The sequence below is a fragment of the Lethenteron reissneri genome, chromosome 38, assembly GCF_015708825.2.
Source record: "Lethenteron reissneri isolate LAM-NWPU_2019-01 chromosome 38, ASM1570882v1, whole genome shotgun sequence".
Classification (NCBI taxonomy): Eukaryota; Metazoa; Chordata; class Hyperoartia; order Petromyzontiformes; family Petromyzontidae; genus Lethenteron; species Lethenteron reissneri.
In genome coordinates, this window is record NC_083816.1 from 8,242,982 (window position 1) to 8,252,088 (window position 9,107).

Below are 9,107 nucleotides of genomic sequence, written 5' to 3' on the forward strand. Positions count from 1 at the left end.
CAAACTCCAAATTTCCAGACATCAGCAGCGTGGGGATCCAACCCAAGACCGGTATACTCCGCGAGGCAGTTAACATCTGAAGGTGAGGACCATTACAACACATTCCTGCGGAGGGAGCTGGTAGGAACGTTGGGTTGCTCGCTCAATGGCCAGGGTCAACGGCGGCGTGGTGTATTCCGCAAATATGCCCGACTATGAGGGCGGGCACAAGCCGGCGTGAGTAGGTTAAACGTTGAGTTTTATAAGGGCACCACGGGGTGACCAGCCCCTCCCCACCCAGCCCCACCCTCCTCACCCAGCCCCTCCCTGCACGACGGACGGACACAATAATCCCCTGTGGGCTGGTGTAACCAGGAGGTTCCTACCAGTACCACTCGGTCATACCATGCACGTTGGGGTGTTGTTGCTCTGCCATCTGCTGACGACATAACCTCCGTAGTTTATAGCGTGCGTACACTATGTTGAACTCCTTTAGCACCGTGCGTAAGTCGCCAACCGTGCGAATCGGAGGTGCTATGGAAGCTCAAACCTTAGCTTTGGAAATCGAACAAAGTTGGGTGCATCGAAGGCGTCGCGCTTGGCTCGTCTGGCCAAAGGAGAATTCACGTGCATTTTGGGTTGTATTGAATTGCAACGATTTAAACAGGCGAATATGACCGTGTGTTTTGTGTTCAGCACAGAATCCATCAAGCGCGGTGTTGGCGTGCTCCACACTTTTCCTGGCCTTGTTTTTTCAGAGTTCATCAACTCTCGAGTGTCCCGTCTCAACATCCCCCGGCGATTTGAGGCATACAAAAAAAGTGAAGCGTCCCACGACGATTCTCAAACCGTCCATTGTGTCCCGGCAACGTGGCCAAAAAAAGCGAACCGAAATATGCGCGTAACATTTGTTTTCAAATTCACACACCGTTATATTCTTAGCATAACATTGTGCAAAGAAACGCGCTGTTCTCTCGCAGTCAACCCCTGGTTACTCCACCCAGAAACAATAAAGGAAGAAGAAAAAAAATTCCTGTTTTGACAGAACCACCGATTCTTTACGGCAGAAGCACAAACCTCACCGGGAGGTGAAAAAGGTCACGCGGTGGTGTCTCGAACCCGACCTCGGCGCTTCTATTTCCTTAACGCCTCCTCGGGGAGATGACATTCTCCCGGAAGAAGTCCTTGGAACGCACAATCCCACCACATCCTCCTTGCACGTTCCTCAAGGACCGGATGTGTTCTTGCCATCAATTACCCTATCTTTGGTAGCGTGACACACGCGCGTCGTCTTGACTCGCGACGCTACGTGGTGGGGGTGGAGGGAGGTCCGGTCCTCTTTAGGTGCACAGGGATGCAGCCCGAATCCGTTGTCGCACCCCATGTTGTCAAATTCGTGTACGATCAATTCAAAGAAAGGATATCTGGCGGCGGGGGAGATGAAATCAACTCGTGTCGGTGCCACGTGCATTCTTACATCGCAGGATCGTGCGCATTGACCGTTGTGGGGAGGCCTTCATCCAGCAGTGGATTGATCATGGTTGATGATGACGAATACATAAACGACTACTACTACTACTACAGAAGGATTTCTTTAGTTAATGCCCCAAGTTATTTTTTGACACCATGGTGGGCGCAAAGATAAGATGGCGACACTTTTTCAACGAGCTCGGGTTGTAATAAATCCATTTGTAAACAAAGACTGCCATCTAAACATAAATCAAGTGGCTGCTTTGGTCGGGGGGCGCTCCTTATCAAAGTCGCAGTGTTGCAGCTCTTTAAGCAGCTGGCAAGGCGATACGTTACACGAGCCTCCCGTTTTCTTGGTGCGCTGCCGAGATTATATCCTCACCAGCTTTTTTTGGCCGTACAATGACGGGTGTATATTGCAGTAAATCTGAAATATTCAATAGAAAAATAGTTCAGCTCATGATTATTAATGAGGGGGTGGTTGCCCCATGTGGAGTGACGTGCTAACGGTTATTGGGGAGGGGTGCGGCATGTGGAGTGACGTCACCCGCTCATGATTATGAGCTGAACAATTTTTCTCTTGAATATTTCAGATTTACTGCAATATACACCCGTCCATGGACGGGCAAAAAAGCTAGTTATATATAAGTTGTGATAATGGGGGGGGGGGGGGGGGGGGGTTAATTAAACATTCGTGCATTGATTGTCGTACTCTGGTGTCACGAAATTGTTATCCACCACAGTCGGTCCGCGCCCTTGTTCAGAGCGTGTCAATCGTGCACAACGAATCAAGGGCATGGTTAAGACATTCCAAATCTTGTTGAGATCCATTGCATTCCAGCTCGGGTTATTGTCGTAAAGCACGGGTAACAAACATCAACAAAAAATCCGCATTGGTGTCCTATTAAGAAAAAAAACATTTGGAAGGAATTGTATGGGAGAGAAAAATGGTGGGAACCCCCTCAAGCTTCTCCCACATTAATAAGTAATATTTAACAAAAACTATTTTAAAAACACGCTTTCATGAAATGTACCGTACTAGTAATGGGAAAACTCCAGGAAGTGGCCCCGAAGTTTGCCATAACGTAAGGGACCGTGGTGATTTACAGCCAACGTCAGTTGAGCGTGGACAATTAGACCCAAGCCGAAACATAACAGATAAAAAAAATGTTTAAAAAAATATATTTTTTAATGATAGAATATAGTATTGTCATCAGTATGACATAAGTATACCAAGTTTGCAGTCGATACCACATTGGGAAGTGGGTAAAAATTGAGTTACAAGATTTGAGGATACAACAGACAGTGAGTTAATACTGGTAGGAACCTGGTTACACCAGCCCACAGGGGATTATTGTGTCCGTCGTGCATCCAAAAATGGGTGGGGCTGGGTGGAGAGAGGAGGGTGGGGAGGGGCTAGGTGGGAAGGGGCGGGTGGGGAGGGGCATAAGTAGTACTAATCACATACCTGCATTTCCCATATCCCCTCCTTTTGATGCTGCTAATCCTGCATAATGCACGGGCATAAGTAGTACTAATCACATACCTGCATTTCCCATATCCCCTCCCTTTGATGCTGCTAATCCTGCATAATGCACGGGCATAAGTAGTACTAATCACATACCTGCATTTCCCATATCCCCTCCCTTTGATGCTGCTATCTTGCATAATGCACGGGCATAAGTAGTACTAATCACATACCTGCATTTTCCATAAATATGCTAAATTCCTCTTGATATGCAAATTCTTCTGTCAAGGCGCCCTTTCCCCCCCTTCCAACCCAGATTAAATATACGCTCCAAGCATGGAGCTGTTTCATTCAGACGCTGTCTCCCCGACAGACCTGGTCTTCACCTGAGGACGGCTGCTTGCGTTGTGGCCGAAACGTCGTGAGAATTATTTTATTATGTTTTATTTTTATTATTTTATTATTTCTATTCTACGTGACTTTACCGAAAGAACCAAGAAGACGCTTTATTCATATAGAATACTCTCAAATCGGGCGTTTAGGCTGTCGACGACACCGTCCTCCATAACCTCCTCATCCCAGTCGTCTTGGTCGATGGCGATCTCATCAACAACCTGATCAAGTTCGTCATTGCCATCATCCTTGGACGGACGACAGGCAATAAGATCCTGCGCCGCTCCAGCCCAGTTAGACGGAACCTTCAGGCAGCCGGCCGTGATCCATGAGCGCAAGCACATGGACTTTATGAAGAGCGTCGTTGACAGCGACTGGCGAACGCACGTGAACTCCCGCCCGGCTCCGCTATTCACACGTTCACAGGGAGTTGACGTCGCCGGCGCTCCCAAGTAGTCGCAGGCCATCTTGTAGTGGGCGGGGAGCAGCTCTTTGCGGAGCAACCGCCACTGCATTACGTCAATGGACGCCCATGCTCAGAAAACGATTGACTTCATCGCCGTCGTCTATGGAGTTGCCGACGTTGCTGAACAGGGTGCTGAACATCGACTGCTCCTCCATATGGGCAGCAACTGCCGTCGGTGAGATCGTGAGCACGTCCGAGTAGCGATGCTGCAGGACAGAGCGGATCGTGGCCTTCAGTGTAGCCAGCTCGTCTTGGTCTGTCGTTTTCGGCAGCTGTGGATTCAAGTAGGATGCCACAATGGCGGGTTCCTGAACCAGTAGGTGGCGGTACCGCACCAGTTCGGCCTTCATCCCCGTCGCAGTCAAGGGCTCATCGATCGCTCTAAGGACAAGGTTCTCCATCGTCACCGGCACGAGATCCAATGTCGAATTGTGGTCCGCCGACAACGAGGCCATGACCTGGCGCGGCATTCGCAGGAATGCTGTCACGCCCTCGATGTTTGTCCACTGCAGTTCAGATAAAGCACCGACACCGATCACATCCTGGAAGCGCGCCATGATAATGTCCAATGGGAAACGCTTCTTGATGGCGTCGTCGCCCATGTCAAACGTCGAATGCCACCTGGTCGGCGAGTCCTGGTGCGTCGGCTCCTTGCTGGCGAGCTTGGCGATCTCAGCCTCGCGGCGGTACTACTGCCGGACGACCTTGCTGCACCTGATATTAACGAGCGCCTTGCGCAGTTCAGCATTTGTTGACTTGATCAGTTTTAGAACTTGGACGACACCGATCTGGACGGAATGATCAGCACATCGAATATGGTGGCAAGCCCGCAACTGCTCATATCCGGCGTCCACGTTGACCAGGGCGAACAACGTCTTGACAGCACTATTCGCATCGGAGCCATTGTCGCTGGTGACAGCGAGCAGCTTGGTCGAGATATTGTGGCCGAGGCTTTGGAGGTGCTCAAACAGAGCGGCCCCAATGCGCTTGCCGACACCCCTTCCGGACCGCACATCGAGGATTGTCAGCAGCATGGATTTTGACGCACCAGATTTGCTGTCGATCCAGTGCACCGTGACCATCCAAAATCCCTTCAGGTTGCGGTTCGACCACCCGTCGATGGTGAGCGAGATGGCGACGTCCAGGTTGGAGAAGAACGCCCCGACGATGGGCAGCATGATAGCGTGATGCTCGACAATCCTGCGAATGACGGTGCGGGTCGATGGGCCCTCGTGTCCCTGCGTCAATGTGTTGACCAAGGTCTTGAACTTGTCGCTGCCGGCGGCTCGCAAAGAGATTGCACCTTGGATAACAAAATCCACCACCGCGTTCTCAAACTTTACCAGGAGGTGATCCGGGATTGCTGGCCGGCTCAGCGTTTGCTGTATTAGGCGGCTCGCCGACGCCGACGTCCCGACCTCGCTGCCTGGGGCGAGCACGTTGTGTTTCTTGCGGTGGGCTTTCCACCCCGACGCGTTCGTGTGGGTGGAAAACCACTTGCGGCAGTGCACGCACTGCCGCTTCCCTTGCTGTGCATGCGGATCAACCCTCCATCCAATCGTGTGTGTGCTCCCACGGGAACGCATGCCGCTGCCTCTTTCGATTGCTGTTTGCAGCAACCCCAAAAAGCCGTTGCTGGCTTCCTCGTCCTCTAGTACCTCGACCTCAAGAACGTGGACCGTCTCCATGTGCTCCGCCATCACTTTAAAATGGAGGCCACGGACTGCGTCACTGCGCCACGGAACTTTTAGCGGTAAACCAGGTACTGTATTTACCGGGTAATTATTCGCCCTACCCTTACCCTACCGGGTAATTCTTCTGAGCTACCTTTACCCTACTCTTTACCTTACCCCTTGGCATGTCGAAATTTGCCCTTTACCCTTTTACCCGGTAATAAAGGTAATTTACCTTACCTTGCCGAGGCCTAGCACCAACACGGCAGGGCCCGTAGCCAGCAGCAGCGAGCGAGTGAAACGTGCGTGCGTGCGTCCGTCACAATGGGCAGTATTTCCAAGTCGTTAGTTCCCCCCACCGCCGAAGTGGCCACGCTATTTCCCACTGGCTGTGACGACTCCCGTTACCGCCGCGTGGAATGAACTCGTGAGCCTGGGAAAGCATTGTTCAACCTTGAGAGGCAAGGCGGCCGTCGGCGTAGTTGGTTGGGTGAAACAAAAAGGTCGCCCAATGTGGCAGTGGAGCCATGGGATTGATTTTGTCCCACGTTTCGATTTAAAGCTTTCGTGACTGCAGGGATTCATCTTCTTGGTTCTTTCGGTAAAGTCACGTAGAATGGAAATAATAAAATAATAAACATAAAACATAGAAACGTCGTGAGAATTATTTTATAATGTTTTATTTTTATTATTTTATTATTTCCATTCTACGTGACTTTACCGAAAGAACCAAGAATATTTGTCCCACGTGTACGCGGAGCGGTGGCGCAGTGGTTATCGCACTGCTTTACGAACGTAGTGGCCTGGGTTTTATTCCCAACCATAGCCCACGTCAGCAGGGAGTGATCTGAACAAGTCCTTACCGACCCCTCCCGCCCGCCTTCACCAACATGCAATGATCAGCGTCACAAAGAGTGGTCAAACAAACTCCATCATCGACACGGTGTGGTGAGAGGCCATTATCCAACGGTGGATTTAAAAGGGCGTGTGCGTTAAATGTATCTACACCCTTTTGCAGAAATACATAAATCGTTCTTTGTTAACCTGTCTTTGTTTGTTTCCATTTGGCTTTTTATATTTATATTTATTAAAAGAGGTGAGCTTTGATCTTTGCACAAATTGCATCTTAACTAAGCCCCAAAAATGTCCTGCAATTTGCCGCCCTTGACAGTCAACTCTTGCATTCGCACTCTCTCATCGTTCTCCCCATGGGTGCCAGCATCACAAATCAATCGATCGGACACGTGACTGTGGAAGGCACCACGCGTGAGACTGATGAAAAATGTCCACCACCGAGGGACGTAGCTTTTACGCACGATGTATTATACCCAAAACGCCGCCTTTGTCCAACCGGAAAAAAATGCAAAATGTATCGCACGCGCTCCGGTGTGCTTGCGTTGGGAGTTGAGCGGCGATGCGGTGGTCGTATTGGCGTCCAACGGGACCCCCCCCTGCCCCCTTTGCAACTTCGCTGCCCGTGAAATCTTGGGAGCGAGTGGGGCAAATACACTTACAATTTCAAAGCAGATAAGCAGATGGCCGTGTGCAAAGCCCTCTTCCAGGTCACGCTGATCTCAGACGCGGGCCTTGGCCAGTGCTTGCGATGGCACTGAGAAGGCAAAAAGGCAACTGGCAGCCAGATATAACGCTGACCGCTCGGTTACCTCCATCTTACACGGCGAGCCAAAACGTGCGCCCTTGTGCTTGCCCAGACCTTGAGAAACTTGCGTTTTGGTTTCCTGCATAGCTCGAGTTATTTTTTTATTTTCATGTTATTTTCTCAACGGTGCGTGTAAGTTTATGGTTTTATGAGTTTTGTTTTCAGTTGAGATTATAAAGTGCCTTGGAATGACTCGTGTGCACAGGACTTATATAAACTTTTTTTATGTTCTCTCTCTCTTAAGTGAAATATATATATTTTTTACTGTTTCAAAACAGCACCGTGAGGTACAGTCACATTTAGACGCTATATAAATTTATATTGTTATTGGAACTTAAAATCTTCTGTTGGAACAGCTGAGGACACACAACATTGTTAGGTTTAACACGTCGGACTTTACGACCAATATTAGCCATAATGTGTTTTTTGGGTTAGATCGCGTAAATATAAATGTGTCGTTAAACTCGCCACAGCCAATTAGTGAGCTCTGCCACGTAAACAAAACATGATAATTAGTGACTACTTCAGCACACCAGTGTCTTTGAAAGTAAACCCACAACATTCACAAACCTATGTAAGTATTCATATTCTTGTTTCTTTCGGTAAAGTCGAGTAGAATATATATATATTTTAAAATTAAAAAGAATAAATTGACCAAAAAACCCACGACGTTTAGATTTTTATTTTATTTTCTATCTACGTGACTTTACCGAAATAACCAAGACTATGAATTCCTGCAGTCACGAACGTTTTAAGGCAAAAATTTCGTGTAGGTATCTACAAGATAACGGTTATTTATTTCTTGGGTGACGTCTTCTCAGACGTAAGGTGCGTTGCTCCGGCCGGACAGATGCTCTCACTCCAGGGTCTCCAGGGATGGGTCTCGGGGTCCCGTACATCCCCATGGCGACACCTCTGCGTTGGCATCACAATGAAGCCACACAAATTGTTACGAAAATAAAGAGCCCGATGCACACCCGAATCGAGATTATTGTATGTTTATTTTCTTTTAATAGAAACATATTTATGCATAACACGGAACCGCATTCTATAAAATCGAGCCATTTGTGCGCGTGCGAATTCGGGCACATTTACACAAACAAATGAAAATCAGTGCAATTTAATGTAAACGATTTGGTAGTAATCTCAACTTTAATGATTTGGCTCGCGATTTGTACAAAGCGAGGCAGCGCGTTGACATTTACGCGCAACTATCCCCAGACAAAACTTTCACAGCGTTATTCGGAGAGAGAGAAAGAGAGCAAAATAAACACGTGGAACACTCACAGGTCCGGCGCACACATTGTTGACAAGAGCAGGGCTGGTGGGGGGGGGGGGGCTCACTGGGAAGGTGGCAAAACTGCGGCCGTCCATTTGACGTCAATCGATTTCACTTTGTCACACGGCTCTTACAGCGGTAACCATTCGCGTTAACTGAGATAAACAATTTTATTTATCCCTCCCCACGCTCCGCCTCCCCGCTGTCCCCGAGATCCCATGAATCTGCACCATTCAGGGTGGGAATTCGATTCCAGAATGGATGAATTATCGTCTTTTTATTTATTAAATCCTTTATATTAAGTTCACTTGCTTGCTTAGGACCGTGCAAATTTTTCGGTCGTTTTTTAACCCACTTCCCGTGATCAAATCGAGCTGACATTTTCCACAAAGACTCGTTGTGCGTGACAATTAATGTTCGTGAAAATTTTTTTCCAAAATGTTACACTTTTTAGGACTAAAAAATTATATTTAATTACCAATTGCTTAATGGTGCAATGCAATCATCTGACCCATAGGTGGCAGCAATCTCAAGCCAGAGGACGAGAGGACTCTAGCCGCCACGCATATAAAGGATTTATAGTGAAAAACTTTGTTTTTACGGGTTATACTTGTTTTACCGTCTCGGTTTGCAGTAGTTTCTCGTTTCGTCCGTCTCGTCTGCCCACTTTTTAATTCGCTCCCAATAAACTCAAATGTAACACTCGTATTTAATCGGCC